Below are 15699 nucleotides of genomic sequence, written 5' to 3' on the forward strand. Positions count from 1 at the left end.
ATAGTCCACGCTAAGGTTATCCATAGAGCTTCTCTACCTGCATTCTGGGTGTTAGAAGTGAGGAACAAAGAAGTGCTTATTTCAGAGGCCAAAGGCATGGAGCATGATGACTACCTGTGTCCAGCTTGGGATTAAGCTGTTTGCTGGAGCCAGGCATCACAGGCTGGTCTGTCAATCCAATCCTGGTATTTTAATGTCCAAAATAAGGCCACCATGGTCCAGAATGTTCAGCTATTCTAATCCTTAATTACATCATCCTCTGTGTCATGACCAGTAAGTTTGCAGCCGAGCATCAGATCACCCAACCCAGACTGTACCCGATCTGGGGGTCCTACTGTGGGGTAAAAATTGAACACTGAGTTATAGGCTAAAGATGGCCAAAATGTAGATACCAGCTAGAGATTATGTAAAGATTTCTATAATAAAGTACTTATCACCCAGAAATTTTTCTCTTCTATCTTAAATGGTCTTCTCTGAAGACTGTTAATTAGTATTTCATAATGATAACTGGGGAAGGGGTCTGGATGGAAGAGACCATTTTCATTTGAATGTCAGAGTTCAGCTACAAGAACTTCTGGGCCAGCGGGGGTGGGGGGTGGGTAGGGGGAAGGAAGAAGCGGAGGTGGACGGCAGTCAGGAGTTAGCAGATACAAACTATTCTATTTAGAATGGATAAACAATGAGGTCCTATATAGCATGGGGAGCTATACCCAATCTCCTGGGAGAAAACATAATGGAAAAGAATATAAAAAAAGAAAGCAAATGTGTGTACAACTGAGTCACTTTGCTCTAAAGCAGAAGTTAATACAATACTATACTTCCATTGGAAAAAAAAAAAAAAACAAATTTCTCCCCCTTCTGCTGTCAACTGAGTATTGTCCCTTCTGATGTTGGGCAAGAAGAAGACCTTGCAAAAGGAGATTAAATATGATTGCTTCATCAAAAATTTCAGCCAACTTCTCTGTAGAGTGGGAATATCACATAAACCGTTAACAAAATGCTCACAGTTAATATTTAATACGAGGTAACATTTGTTTAACATTGAATGTGAACCAGGAGCTGTTCGAATGGTAGAGAAGGCTGAGGTTTGGGGAAGTAAAGTAATTTACGCAAGTTTCATGGAGATAGGGGGAGCCAGGATGCACACACAGGGGGACCACCTCCTGACTCTCAGCTGCTGGGAACTGGCCTTGGTTATTACTTAGTATGCTAATAGCTTATGTTCCTGATGGTTTATCTCTTACAGTTGCTTATGCCAGGAGTATATCCTGGTGTTCTGGAAGGAAATCTGAGCTTAATGGAAAATTAATTGTAATATATTAGTTGATATGAGAGATATAACTTATTGTAATAGCTTGACAAAGTGTGTTTAACTAGAGTGCCCTCTCTTTGTTCTTCTGAGTTACAGAGGAGATGGTGGGGGGGGGAGGGTGGAAACACACAAAAATCCCAAGAGACCATGTGGGTGGAAATTTAGAGAATAAATATTTAAAAATTGTACTGTATTGAACTCAGTATTATAATGTAATTATACACCTGGCTGTTTAAAAGGTGCCCCTCCCTGTTACAAGCAGAAAGATAATGCTGTGTGACTTTTTTTTTTAGGAAGAGATGATGGTTTTTTTCCTTGTGAGGGCCCCCTTTGAAAGTCTCAGTGCCCTATGTTGGCTCTGTTTACTGGAAGCACAAGAAATGTTTTTCAAAAGCCACACAGACGTATTTGAAAATTAGTTCCACTGTCTAAGAGTGATTTTTGGAAAATAATGCCAGTACTCTTCAAAGCTTGGGTGCTAGTATACTCCAAGCCTTTAGTGATCACCATGTGCTCTGTTTAGATCCTGGAGACATGATGGGTGTTTGGGTTTTATTTGCCTCTCCCTGAAACATCACAGTACAGTAAGGAAGCTGTTGTTCAGGGATGACCACAAATGCCCTTAATAGAGTAACAAGCTGTACTAAGGGCCATGGAGCAGGTCCAAAAATCCCTCAGATATCTAGGACGGTAGCTTTTCTGTAGGACAGACAGTTGGGCGTTAATTGCTGAGTAGACTCTTTAACCTCCAGGCAACTCGTGTTGGTTTTCTAAAACCTTTTTAACTTTGCCATGGATCTTTTCAGGTGATCGTCTGTCCTTAGACAGACTCCGACCCAAAACCTGGCTAGGAGGAGAAGCATGTGTCCTGTTTATAAAGTGTCCCAGAGGAGTCACAGAGCCATTCGTTTTTAACCTGTCATCTGTATCATTATCTACCAAACTTATCAGAACCATTATTTTCTTAGATTAAAAGCTTGTAATGGGAAAAAGGCTCAAAAACAACAACAACAAAAAACCCCAAACAAGAACCCAACAGATCACATAGTTGAAGAGAGTAAAATTGACCTGTACCAAAGCATGGGATTCTTTGGGTGGAATTTCTAACGTAAGAACCACAAAGACTCTCTTCAGCCTTCACCATAGTGCCTAGACATCTAAGATGCTCCCTCACACCAGCCTGTTTCAAGGACCAGACCTTCAAATATTTCTTTAATCTTCCTCTTAATTCTCTAAAGAGTCATCTCCCTAGGCTACCCTCAGGAGCATTGCAGAAAGTGTAACTAAATTGAGTCAAGGTCTCTTTATCGGTGCAGTAACATCCACTTGGGAACAGGACATTGAATTTGAGAATACCCAAGATCTAGGGAGGAGAGGGAGCTTTAGAATGTGTTTGAGGAGGTAAATGTATAAAGTTTATGTATTTAGGGCTGGTGGAGAAATCTTCCATTATCCTGAAAAAAAAAAAAAAAAAGACAAAAATCACTCATCTCAACACAGATTGCATTATAATGTGAAAAAGCACGTTGTATAGATCACATAAAATAGCATGTGCTTGAGAGAACAGACCTGCATCCTTCCACTGGTGTGAAGTTCCCATCGTTTTTTCCATCTTCTCCCATGGTCTTGCCTCTCGGTAATTTTGGGTGTGCTGAGCAGCGAAGTGGAGTTGAAGAACAGATTTCAGCTGCCCCTGAATTTCGTCCCCACCCCTTGGTTGCTTCTCATGTTTGAATCCCTCATTCAGTCTCTCTGACCAGTGGCTGTTGCTTGTTAATAGTGAATGAACATCACCCATAGGTCCTAAAATGAGCAAGTGTTAAATGTTATGTGATTATTAGGGGAAAAACAAGATAATCTAGTCAGTGAGCTTAATTAGGTTGTGATTGCCCAGTTGCTGCTTCATGATAATTATATTCATAACCCCGTTTCTAGACATCAACTACAATTATCAAAATTGACCCCAGCTCAGGTAAGTGTTAGCAGTCTTCTCTGAAGCAGCTTCTGAAGGGTGAATTTCGGATGTTTCCAGTATTTTCCTCCTGGTCCTTTTTCCCTTCTTGCCAACTTCCCATCCTCTTTTCCCCTACTTTAGTAAAGAAGTTGGTGGCAACATCAGCTGTCTGTGTCCCATGCATACATTATATGGCTTGAACTGATGTCTACAGAAAAATAAACTCTTCAGTTTTTAAGAGTCAAACATGGCTGAAAAACATTAATAAATCAGCGCATGGGAATCTTGAAGCATAAAAAAATAAAAATCTGGCTAGATTTTCCCCTCAGGCCATGATACCTTTTCAGTAGATTGGAAGTGATTCATTTGAATAAATCTTTTATTTTATAGGGCATAGTCTTAAAGTGAAAAAGAGAGTTATCTGTGTTTAAGATGCTGCCTTAGCCACATGATCATGAAAGTCTGAGGAGTATAGAGCAAGGGCTTTTAACTTTATAGGATCCTCCCCCTCCTTGTTTGCAAATTCATGACATTTGCTGCCAGTGTATTCCAAGAGAAAAAGAACATGTCATTGCTAGGGGACATCCTTTACTGTTACCTCTTATATGAAGTCAGTGATTTCTAGGAAATACAAACAGCAACCTGTATCTGAAGTGGGTATGTCAGTGTGACACTGTGAATCACTGGGCCAGATTGTCACTTGGCAGCCTTCCCTTTCCGACATGCAGTTTTATGGGGAAGTCATGCAATTAAAATTTGCACACTATGGCTGAACTTCATTGCATTGAACTGTCTGAAGAACAACTAGGAACTTGGCTACCATGTCTGTGGGTATATGGGGGTGTATGTGTGTATTAATACATAAATATGTGTAAGTATGTAAATATATTTTACATAGATAGGATATTCTTTTTGGGATGAGATGCTTATTTTTTGCTGAAGCATCAGGAATGCAGATTTCTCAGGTTTTCTGTGTGAACATGCAGTTCTTTGTGCTGGCATCTTATGAAAAGTGTGTAGTGGGTGGAACATACTCTTTGAATCTTGAACAATTGCAGGATAAAATTTGTCTATGTTCCTTCCTAGCTGTGTGACCTTGAATATAATCACTTAACCTCTCTGTTCCCGCGATTGCCTATCCAGTAAAATGGGGATAACATTATGAATCTGTAGAAATGACATAAGGGCTAAAAAGTATCATGTGTGTAAGGATTCTCGTTCATAATGGGCCCTAGGAAAACGCTAGTGTCTTCCTCATGGATAGAGAAACTGAGGTCGAGGTGTGCTCTGAGGGATTTTTCAGGTGTGAATTGTTTTGCTCTTGGTCTTAGACTCCATGTTTGGATTAACTTTGCACCATTTCTGTCTTACGTGATGAGTGGTCCTCGTTGCTGTGGTCCATTCACAGGTAGACTTTTCCAGGTTGTGACCCTCTGGTCTGGCTGGCTGTGGACCCCGCCACACTCCGCATGTGCCCATGTGCTCAGTAGGGATTCTGTCAACCACTCGAGGGTGACGCCACGTCCTCTTGGAAAAGTGTACTTACTGTCTCACCTTACAGAAATATTCCCTGCAGAGTTGTGGGAACAATTTTTAATCAATGTGAACTTCTTAGAGCTTTTTAGGAGAAAGGTGTCATTCCTCCTGTTTGGCATCATTCTGGCAAAAATGATCTAAGAATACCGTATTTGTTCAATGAGAATACTGGGCCGTGCTGTCTTTTATAAATGTTGATTGCTTCTGTATGGCTTCACTCGGGTAGGTAGCTCTGAGCCGGCTGGAGGGCTATCCTGTGGCCTTGCTTTGGTCCTCTCTGTGCAAATGTTTATTTTAATAGTCCATGTCCACTTCGTCTTACTTATGTCCTGTAATATCAGATGCTTAGAGATCTCAAGGGTAAGGAGGCTAATTTTAGAGTGCCTTCAGGGTAGATGATATTTCAAAATGTGGAAGGGTGTTGGTAGGGCCTAACAAGACTTAGCTAACCTGGTCTGCTCCAAGTCACAAGAACATTCATTGGTGGCTCTTTGGTGGCAGTGTGATGGTGATGGTGGCAGAGATGGAGAACATGTAAGTGGTTCTTGGGTAGGCCAGTTGCGATTCTTCACCTTTCAAAGCGGATTACCCATGGAGCCTTATGTATTTAGTTTTACATTTTGAACATTTACAGAGACATAAAGAAATGTTTAATTCTTTTAAAAAAATTATAGTTGCTGCTTTAAAATTGTGTGCAGAGACTTTTGAGGAGGAGGAAAAAAAAGTGACCATTGATTGCTTTATTTACTGGTGTTCAGATCTTTAGGATGATCTCAAATGAGAGCTTTTTGGTCTCAAAGCGTGGACCCCCAAATTAAAGAAGTAGCGGTAACTCTGTGGGTGTAATCTTTGGTTACAATAATGTGGAATGCCCTCAGGAAAGTAAGAAATGCTGGAAGACACAGGAGGGGTTGTAACTAGGCCTTCCTGGGCTGGCAGAAAAGCTCTGGGACTGGAAAGATCTTTCCATTTTCCTGGAGACCTCAGGCAGGGATAGTTTGGAGGGCGGGCGGGGACGGGGGCGGGGGTTGCGGTTTGCCGCCTTCATCTGTGCCAGTTCTTTCTAAGTTGTAAGATCCTTACTCATCTGTGACAACCAAGTTGTAGAAAAGTGATCGACTTCACTTGGGTCAGGTTCCTCATTTGCTCCCGGCCTCTAGTTTGTCTTTAGAGTGGAATTCCCTCTCTGGTGAAGGCTCAGAGGCATAATGTATGTAAAATACCCAGCACCCTGCCAGGTACTCAGTGGACGGCCAGCCACCTCTGCAGTTCATTTGCAGTGATCAATTACTGGCCATCCACTGCCTCTGGCACAGATGGCTTGCTTCTTGCCATTTATCCGCTGCCTGGCTTTGCGCTCCTAGTTAGTAGTTGTGGGATGATGATAGAGCTGGAAAGAATTTAGTGTCTTCACTCTCATAAAATGTGTTTTATTGATGCTGTTATATTTAAGAACTATGTGCCCATTCATCTCTATTCATTCATCAACCGTTTACTGAGGGCCCTGGGAGTACCTGGCATGCCTGCAAGAGTGCCTAGGTGGTCAAACCCAGGGGAGGTGCAATCTCTTAACCAGTTGTGTTAGCTCCTTTGTTTTGGTAATTGGAGTGATTATGGTGGAGATAGCTGTCCTTAACCACATTTAACTGCGCCAGAGGGTGGTGAACCCTTGGCTGGAGGCTGGATTCCTATTTAGATGTGTGTATTTCTGAATCTTTGTGTGTATGTATTTACAATATAATTTGCTAACCTTGTCGTTAATGCTGCTGGGGTGCGGAATCTGGCAGATCATTTAAATATTTACTCCAAAATATCTTGTTCTCTGTTGGTGTGAAGTCGAGTTTCCAGTTATTTTTAGGTCATTTTCATCTTAGCAACCCTGTTGGAGATGAACTAGACACACTGCTGTAAACTGTCCCCACATTTTGGTAGAATTTAATAAAGTAAAGTTGAATGGTTTGGTCTCAAGAGGCAAACAGACCATCTGGTTAGCAGAAGGGTTAGGTTGAGTATTGCATGGCTGCTGAGAGGGCCACAAAGCAGCCCTGACCAATGCACTGGTAATATGTCCAGTTGCTGAATGCATAAAGCATTGAAATGGTGCTTTCAAGTCTGCCGAGCCAGCAGTTCTGTTACCACCGCTGTGACGCAGGAGATAATTCAGCTGGGCAAGCGGCAGCATGGGGGTGGATCTACAGTACAGGATGTGTAATGTCAACATGAAGGATTGGAGCTGGCAGAAGGAAGGGAAGCACTCATTTCATGCCAGTGCAGGAAGCCTAGAGAGATGCTTCCCACCCCTCCACCTCCCCTTTGCATCTTGTCCTCTTCTGGAGCTTTCCTATGATGTGTTAAATGACTACCTTGTGTATGGTCCATGGCACAACTTCAGCTGATTTTCTGCCTCTTTTGGAATCTGTCAGCATAAATGGAGTGAAGCACATTCTGCACACATGTAGGGCGGACAGAGGCAGGAGTTCGCCACACAGCCCGGGAGGAAGAGAAAGGGCTTCATGAGGCCAGAGCATCTTTGCACTTGAGATGGAATCCCATTGTACATCCCTTTGTGCTCAGCTTTGAGACCGGCCATCCGTTCAAAGGCTGCAGTCATCTCGGAGCATTGTCCTGCAGCTGTAGTCAGGAGAAGGCTGCAGAATGGCTCCAGAATGATTTTGCAGAAGCTCGGCAATTACATAATTGCTATGTAACTGGAGAGAGCCATCAGGGTTGTCTAGTTCTTCTGGAAAAGAAAGCTTCTACAGTTCGAGGGGGAGATTGTTTTCCCTTGTGAAACCTGAAAGCTGATGAGCAAGTACAGCAAGCCACCAGGCTGGAACGGGGTCCTCTCATGGGCTTGAGAGGGCACGAAATGCACAAGTACACTTGGCTGGACACTCAGTGGACTTCGCAGCTGTGTTAAAGGAGAGAGGAGGGGGGTGAAGTCACTGACACTTTGAAAAGTGGATTCTCATATCAGCTGAACTCGCTTCTCATACCCGGGACTCCCTTCTGTATGAAGGGAGTATAGAGTATTGAAGTATAGAGTATTCCAAGCTCCCGTTCCTAGGAATGGGACCAGCGGAGTTGCACTTGATCACCAAGAGCCCTCTCAGTTTCTGCTGCCTGCTTCTCAGAAGGATCTCACAGCCTCTCTTGAATGAATACTCCCAGATGCAGATCAGCAGAAGCCCTGTGAGACCTGCCTCTCATCAGCTGTTCCTAAATGCTGCAGCCCTCTTGGGTGTCAACTCCTGATATAGCGCTCGGCAGCCTTGGGGCTGGAGCAGACCCGACAGTTTGCCTGGGAAGACCTCACAGTCAGAAATGAATTCCTTCTTTCAGCCACCTTACCACTTGTTTTCCCCTGTGGAGAAAATAAATACTGAGGTGGAGTTGCTTAGATGTAGGCTCGAGGGTTGCATTAAACCAGTCAGAAAGCTTCATCAGATACATGGAGCAGTCACCTAAAATTAGCCACACCTCCTAACCCAAGTGTGGGTTTCATGTTTATTTATGTTAAGTAGCTCTAAATTTCACCAAACCCGCCTTTCTGGGGTCAGTTTTGTGGGGCTGGTAGAGTAGAAAGAGTGGTTGTTGGGGCACATTTTTATTAATGGCAGAAGCTAGGCCTTTCATAACTATGATACTCATCTATAGTTTTCTATTTCAGTGTGTTTATAGTTAGAACTTCAGTGTAAGGGAAAATTGTACATTGCAACTCCTTTGTGAATTAAAGAATAGCCAGCAAGCAGTATAAGGACTTGGACTTCCAACATGGTTTAGGTCCATAGATTCCTAGACCTTTTACCTTTAGACCGCTGCTTGACTCTGTACCCCCCGGGTTGAATGCTGAGGTTGACGGATGCAAAGAATTTCTCTCAGAGGTTTGAACCCTGTGAAATGATGCTGGTGGGTTTTTAAGGAGCCAGCCTATTGCAGCACCGAGCTTTTATTTTGTAGCAGTCTGGAAGGATATAGGATCACCCATGGTGACCCTCGTCTGCGTCATTCCTGGCAGGCCTTGGCATGCTCCAGCAGATGAGTAAGGACGAGGGCAATTGGCAGGAGGACCTGCTGAGTTCATCTTGCTTCATATCTTAGGAACTGGCCTGACCTTGTTCCATCATCAGTGTTTGGGCACTTTGAGAAACACTGGACCCTCTTTGAAGGGTCCTGGAGATTGTGTTGGGAGCAGTGTGCTCTCATACTGGGAAGGAACATCTGACTCTAATGCAGAGATCCAGCAGAAGGGAACCCTTTGCTATCAGTGTTTGGAGGCCCCCGAAGACCTTGGCAGTGAGAGTCATGATATGTAGTGGGAAGAACTTAGGCCACAGAGCCAGTGAGTAGCTGTGTGACCTTGAGTGAATGATTTAATCTCTGATCCTCAGCTTCCTGATCTAGAAAGAAAAACTCATTTTGTAAGCTTTTTGTGGGGAATAAATAAGATCACCAGTGTCAGCCTCTGCACAGCCTGATACATTGTGGGCACATAAAAAATACTAATTCCCTCTTCGCCCACCCTCAAGTCTCTATAGAACCCTGATTGTAGGTAGGGCACTGTTGAACAGTGACTGTTTGATAAGGAGTCAGAACACACTTGAATCCACATGAGATCCCTGTGAAGGGGCTCCTTGAAGCTTGTCCTGGTGGGACTGATAAACATTTAGCTTCTTGGCTTTAGGAGCCAAGCGGTATCTTTTATTACATGGTGATTTTTTAAGAGCCAGGGTGCTCCTCAGTGAAACAGGACTCCAAAATCTGGTAAAGGGGAAGAAAAGTAACCTTAACCTCTGTTTGCACTATCTTGAACATTCTATGTAATAGATTATTTATTAAATTCCTTCGATGAGGTTCTGGTGTTTTCGTTTTGACTGAGTCCCTGAAAAGAGAAACCTGACATTTCCTAAGAAGAGCACTGATGGGAGAGATTTGGGTATCCAGAATTCAAAAGATGGCCCAACATGTGTGACTCTTACGGGCTTCTTTTCTTTGGTCTCCAGCCTAGAGTGTCATTCCTTAGGTTGGTGCTCAGGGAAGCCTTGTTGACTGTTTCCCAGGGAAAAGACCTTACTTAGTTAAAATTTAGCTGTATCAATTCGGAAGGCCAACCACTGGTTTGTCTCATCGTCAGTTACTGAATGGAACCAGCCAGAAGCTGCAGAAGGGCTGGTGCAGGGTTTCATCTCTGTATGTCAGTGCCTTGCAGAGTGCTTGGCCAGATATAATCAGTGAGTATGGGCTGAGTTTTCAAAAGGTTGTATTGCTCCTAAATGTCTTGTTCCCCAAACACATCTAGCTTTCTGAAAACAATCATTTTCTCTTAGTTGCTTTTAAGCCGTGGTGGCTACTGAAAACCTCCTAGACATCCAGCATTCAATTTTAGTAAGTAGAGTTTTTTTAAATGGAGATTTGGCACTGACATTTTAATTGAAAAATGAGAATTAATATAAATGCTTAATCAAGGGAAACTGCCCAACTCTACGATCTGTATTAAATATGTTTTGGAAGTAAGAATGTGTAGATTGCAGTCTAGGTCAAAGAAGCCAAAGAGAGTTTGATTGTTGGTAGTTTCTGAAGGCTGCTAATTTGAGCATGACGGTTTACTGGTAGGATCCTAAATGACTCTGCAGGCCATTGTAACGTTAGATTTCATAGAGTTGAGCCTGAAACATTGGAGAGGAAACGTCCAAACTCGGGAGTACTCAATGATTCAAGGCCAGTGGTTCTAGAGGAAATTCATTTGTTGTTTTATATGAAAAAAGAAGACAGATATTTTCCCAAGACTTTATTTGGCTTGTCAAGCCTAAGTGGATCGTGGCATATATTTCATGGAAGCTCAAGGAATATAGAAAAGTTATAGAGAGAAAAGATGAGCATGCAGTGTTTCCTATTGTTTAACAGAATTGGAAGAATGAATCAGGGGAACCAGGATAGTAGTCATGCCCCTTGAAGATGGTCAAGCAGGTTCAGAAAACATGTTTCCTCACCTTTGTCTTTGATTCCTGAACATTTCAGTAGAATGTTTAAACCACTGAAAGTCTAGGATGTGCAGAAGCCTTCTAGGTATGAGGTGACCTTGCACTATTAGAGAAACCCTTGGATCCTGTTAGTTCCAACCTCACTGAAGGACATATTCTGAAGAGCCAGCTCATTAAGCAAGCTTTTGAAGGGTGTGCGCTGCAGAGCAGTTTCCTGTTATTTGGTTAATGGTTGACCTAGTTCTATTGCCATATGCTTCCTGGAACGCATTCTAATATAAAGTATGTGTTAAAGCAAGACTAGGATAATAGCAGGAAAGTCAAAGCCTTTCTGAAGCAGAGACCCTGTGAATGTTGGCCCAGTGAAGGCAGAAGAGTGTATGAACAGAAAATGAAAAGACTTCTCTTCATGGTCTTATTTTCGGATTCTGATTTTAATCCTCCTATTGCATCCCAGTCTATTCTCAGGAGTTGCATTTTCCCAGGGTACCTCATACAGAAGCCCTGCATCTGTGTCCTTAGGTATTTCCTATGCATGCGAGGCGAAGTTTGACATTCAGGTACCCTGAGAAAAGTTATTGCTTAAAGGGAAGATGTGATTTGATGTGCCTAAGGACAGTTGATTTTATTCTTGTGTTCTTATTTCTGTTTCTGTATGGCCAGCAAGGGATTAGTCCATCTTTTGGTCTGAAATTTGGTTGGAATCCAGTCTAAGTCTGAGACTCCTTTGAATTTTTTTTTTTTTTTCATTTTACCTGGACTCAGCAGCCTTGGTTGGTTCATTTAGATGGATAAGGGAGCCCACACAACCCCGGGGGCTGCTGAGCAAACTTTGCACCAGACACAGTGTTTGTTTTAACAGCTTCAGAATGTGAAGAATCTGTGGGTCTCATGTGCTGAGTGCTGGATATTTGGGTGGTGGTGGAGGCGACTGCTGTTCTCTTCGTTGCTCAGAAAGCAAATGTTTGAGGAACCACAAATGTGGGAATCAGGTGGGAGGGGGTGGACAGGTCCTTTTAAATTTGTTTTTTGGTTTTTGAATCACCATTAATTGTATAGAGCGGTGATTCCTACAAACTGGGCTGATCTTCAGAATCATTTGGAGAACTTGGAAACAAAAAAGAAGATTATTAAAAATAGATTTTCAGTTTCTACCGTTGGAGAGGGATTTAGTAGGTCTGGGGTGGGACCCCAGAACGTGTGTTCTTTGAAGTCAGGTTTAGGAACCACTGGTCTCGGAAATCGTTAGGTTGGCACGGAGGAGAGAAGCAGCCCCTGGTGCTTTCCTGTCTCACATGCAGGATGTAGGAAAAGGAAAAGAGATGCTGTCAGAACTTGGTATTTGTAGCTGCTGAAAATTTGAGCTATGGAATAGGCTTTCGTCTTTCCTGCCCCAGGAATTCAGTACCTCCAGGGCACCTTAAGGGTACAGTATACCAAGCGCTTTAGGTTTGGAGAAATGTCATCTTAGTGGCAGGCCACTTACTATGCTTCACCACCACTGTTATCCCCCATCCCCCTTCTTCCCCTCCCTCCACCATGGAGGCCCATGTTAGCAGAATATCTGTCATTCATCAATTAAATTGGATGCAGTTTTTTTTCATATTAGTACCTTTGGCAGAAACAAACGGAAGTTACATTGTGCTGATTTCTATATACAAAGAGATTGCTGCTGAGCCATCCAACTAGCTGTGTGTGTGTGTGTTCTGTTAACAATAAAGAGATGCACCTGTTGGCCAAGGGTTTGCTCCATATGACTGCCTGCCTGTCCCGCTCCCTCTGATGTTGGACCATTCGTGGGTCACTGACCCATTTGTGAATCAGAATGACCTTGACTACAGGATCACCCTGATCTGGGGTCTAGTAATGTGCCTGATAAGTGATAGATCTTCAGTGCTTGGTTGGTGGACGAATGAATGAATGAACCAGTTAAGTAAACATTGTCCCCAACAGAGAAGAGATAGCTTAGAGAGAAGATTCTGCTTCAAAGCAATGTGTTTGGTCAATGTAACCTTTTCAGGGTGTTTCTTCATTAATCTCAACAAAAAGGAAGATGCTCCTGTTGCAGAATTTGACTGATCACTTTGCCTTGCTTTTTCTCAGGAAGCCAATTATTTTTCTTTTTCAAAATTTTATTGGAGAGTAGTTGATATACAATGTCGTGTTAATTTCTGCTGTACAGCAAAGTGATTCAAGTATACATATGTGCATAGTCTTTTTCATATTCTTTTGCATCATGGCTTATAACAGGCTATTGAATATAGTTCCTGTGCTAAACAGTAGGACCTTATTGTTCAGGAAAATTATTTTTTTCTTTATGGTGTTTGTCTCCCAAGTAATCATCAACATTATGGCAGAAAATCCCCCCACACATAAAAGAGTGGCTACAGAACAAATATTTTAAAGATGTTTGATGTTCTTTCTCCATTCTTCCTCTGAACTTTGAAGGTCTTCTTGTAGGGAGTGAGAAGCAGGTTGTTTTAGAAGCAGCAGAGAAGAAACAATTGAATAGAAAGAAGAAAGTTGAATGTCTCTTCTTGACGGTCATTTGTTAGGAACCAAGAACAGTGATCATGGCCTCAGAACTCATGGTCATGTCCTTGGCATGCTTAGAAGCTCCAAGAATGGAAGAGAGTCTCTTCAAAGTTATTTTGAGGAGTTGGACACTACCTACCAGGCTTCTAACGCTTACCCAAGTTAAGAGGTTGAAGTGCCTCCAAGGCTTTAAGTAGCAGCTGAACATGTGATCTTGTTAACCCCGAGATGTTGCTGAGCAGTGACTCAGATCACTGTGGCAAGCGATCCTGGCCCATTCCAGCTGCCCCAGCAGAAGTCAGCATGAGGTCACCCTTCAGGCATATGGTACAGAGCTCATGCCCCCATCAGGACTTTAGAACCAAGACAACCTGAATTGGCTCTTCTGTACGAGGGACTGCTGTTGAGGACCGCTTGGTGCTTGGGACCCATCTGATTCCTCAGTGTTTCCAGTTCCTTCCTCCATCCCTGACCCTCTCCCCTCACACACACCACCTGAAGACACAGGGAAGATGCCAGACAGAGTCCTCACAGTGCTTTGCTCTTTGGATGTCTCCTCATCTAGATAGACGGAGGCTTGTGTTTGCCCCCGGAGAAGGTAAAGTATGTTCAAGGTCGCCTGACAAATGTGCGATGCCTGTTTGGAATCAGATAACAGCCTTGAACCGTTTGGCTTTTACTAAATACTAATCAACTCATACCCAAGGTGCTGGCATATTGGTCTTCTCAGGAGAGATGACTCATGGAACGTCTTCGATTTTGTACAAAAGGCAGAATGAGGGGTGGGGTGGCAAGAAGATAGCTGAGGTGGTTTACTCACCAGACCACCCTTGAAACTTTCTCTGCCTTTTCATGATGACTCCAGTGTGTTTGTGTAAATCTGAAATTATTTTGAAGCTTGAAACATCTTTCTGTTGAGCCGAGTAAATGTGTGTCTGTTTCGAAAGTTGATAATGACTCAAGGGTTTCCAGCTCTCAGGATTCAAGCCACTGCATGTTGGCAGTGACATTGGATCCCAGTTTTATAAATAAAATGCTGGGGTGCCGCCTGCAGGATCCAGACATAGTCTGTGAGCACATTCTAAATCTTGACCCATGGGTACACAGCAGATGTCAACTACAAAAAACAGGAGGAGATAGGGTCCAAAAGGGAAAGGAGTTCCTGTCTTTCTGCCTTGAATGTCGTCACTGGTTATATTCAATGGGACAACATCTCAGGCTAGAAGAGGCCCATGAAATCATCGTGGCCAACCCCTGTATTGTGCATTTCTGGAAAGGCTACGGTGATTTGTCCAAAGTCCACAATGTAAGGAGTTAGTTAAGAAGCCTGAGATGGAATTCAGTTTGCTGTCTAGACCATCTATGCATATTCCCCTACCATAGTGCTGGCAAAGAGCTTCCAGTTCTTGTGCCAATTTTAAACGATTGGTGGAGACCGCCTGGAGCCCCACTTGGAGGAGTCTGTGCCTTGTCTAGGCTTGTTGGGAAAGAGTGTGGAGATGAAGCAGAGAAGGAGAAGCCTGCAGGAGAGGGGAAATCCTTGGTGGGGGCACTTCTCCGTAGTTGCAAGTATGTGTTTTAAAGTCACAGACTCACTCCCTCCCAAGTGCCTACTCTCTCAATTCATCCCACCCTCCCCTTTTCCCACTGTGTCCACAAGTCCTTTCTCTGTGTCTGTGTCTCTATTCCTGCCCCGCAAATAGGTTCATCAGTCCAGTTTTTCTAGAGTCTATATCATACTTGTGTTCAGTCTTGTCTGACTCTTTATGACCCCATGCACTGTAGCCCACCAGGCTCCTCTGTCCGTGGAATTTTCCAGGCAGGAATATTAGAATGGGTTGCTATTTCCTACTGCAGGGGATCTTCCATCCCAGGGATAGAACCTGAGTGTGTTGTGTCTGTTGAATTGGCAGGTGGATTTTTTTTTACCATCGCGCCACCAGAAAAGCCCCAGATTCCATATATCTGTGCATCAACGCTATCTTCTTCTTTGTTCTTACATATTGTCCACAGTTTGCCTTTCATTGCCAACCTGCTGGAAGGGACCTCCCAGAACATCTACATTAAATCCCTTCCCTCTGTAGATGGTTCAGGAAGGTTGTAAACTTGTCCAGGGTCAAGCAGTTAAGTTGCAGAAGCCAGCCAAGCTAAGATCCCTGGGTCCTGACCATCATGGCGCCAAGATATTACTTGATAGTCTTCCTACCTGTTAGATGAGATTTTGAAAGTAGATGGAACTTGGAGATCATTTATTTAATCTCATTTTATGCCAGAGAAATTGGATCCAAGATCGAGCACTTGCCCAATGTAACTAAGTTGTTGAGAAGCACAAAAACCCTCTAGATCTTGAGGAACAAAGCCAAACCCACAGTGTACACTTT

At 43.2% G+C, this 15699-nt stretch overlaps 1 protein-coding gene across 9 annotated transcripts in view; it reads left to right on the forward strand.

Annotated features, from left to right (window-relative positions):
* ZNF462 (zinc finger protein 462) overlaps positions 1-15699 on the forward strand; it is a 187119-nt gene that overhangs the window by 41438 nt on the left and 129982 nt on the right. The window contains exon 1 of one of the 9 annotated variants that reach the window (XM_019966678.2): positions 5853-13916. The exons of the other annotated variants lie outside the window; for them this stretch is intronic. The gene's annotated coding sequence lies outside the window, so the exon portion shown is untranslated. Of the gene's footprint in view, positions 1-5852; positions 13917-15699 lie in introns of those variants that run through there. 9 annotated transcript variants of the gene reach the window in all.

The sequence above is a fragment of the Bos indicus genome, chromosome 8, assembly GCF_029378745.1.
Source record: "Bos indicus isolate NIAB-ARS_2022 breed Sahiwal x Tharparkar chromosome 8, NIAB-ARS_B.indTharparkar_mat_pri_1.0, whole genome shotgun sequence".
Lineage (NCBI taxonomy): Eukaryota > Metazoa > Chordata > Mammalia > Artiodactyla > Bovidae > Bos > Bos indicus.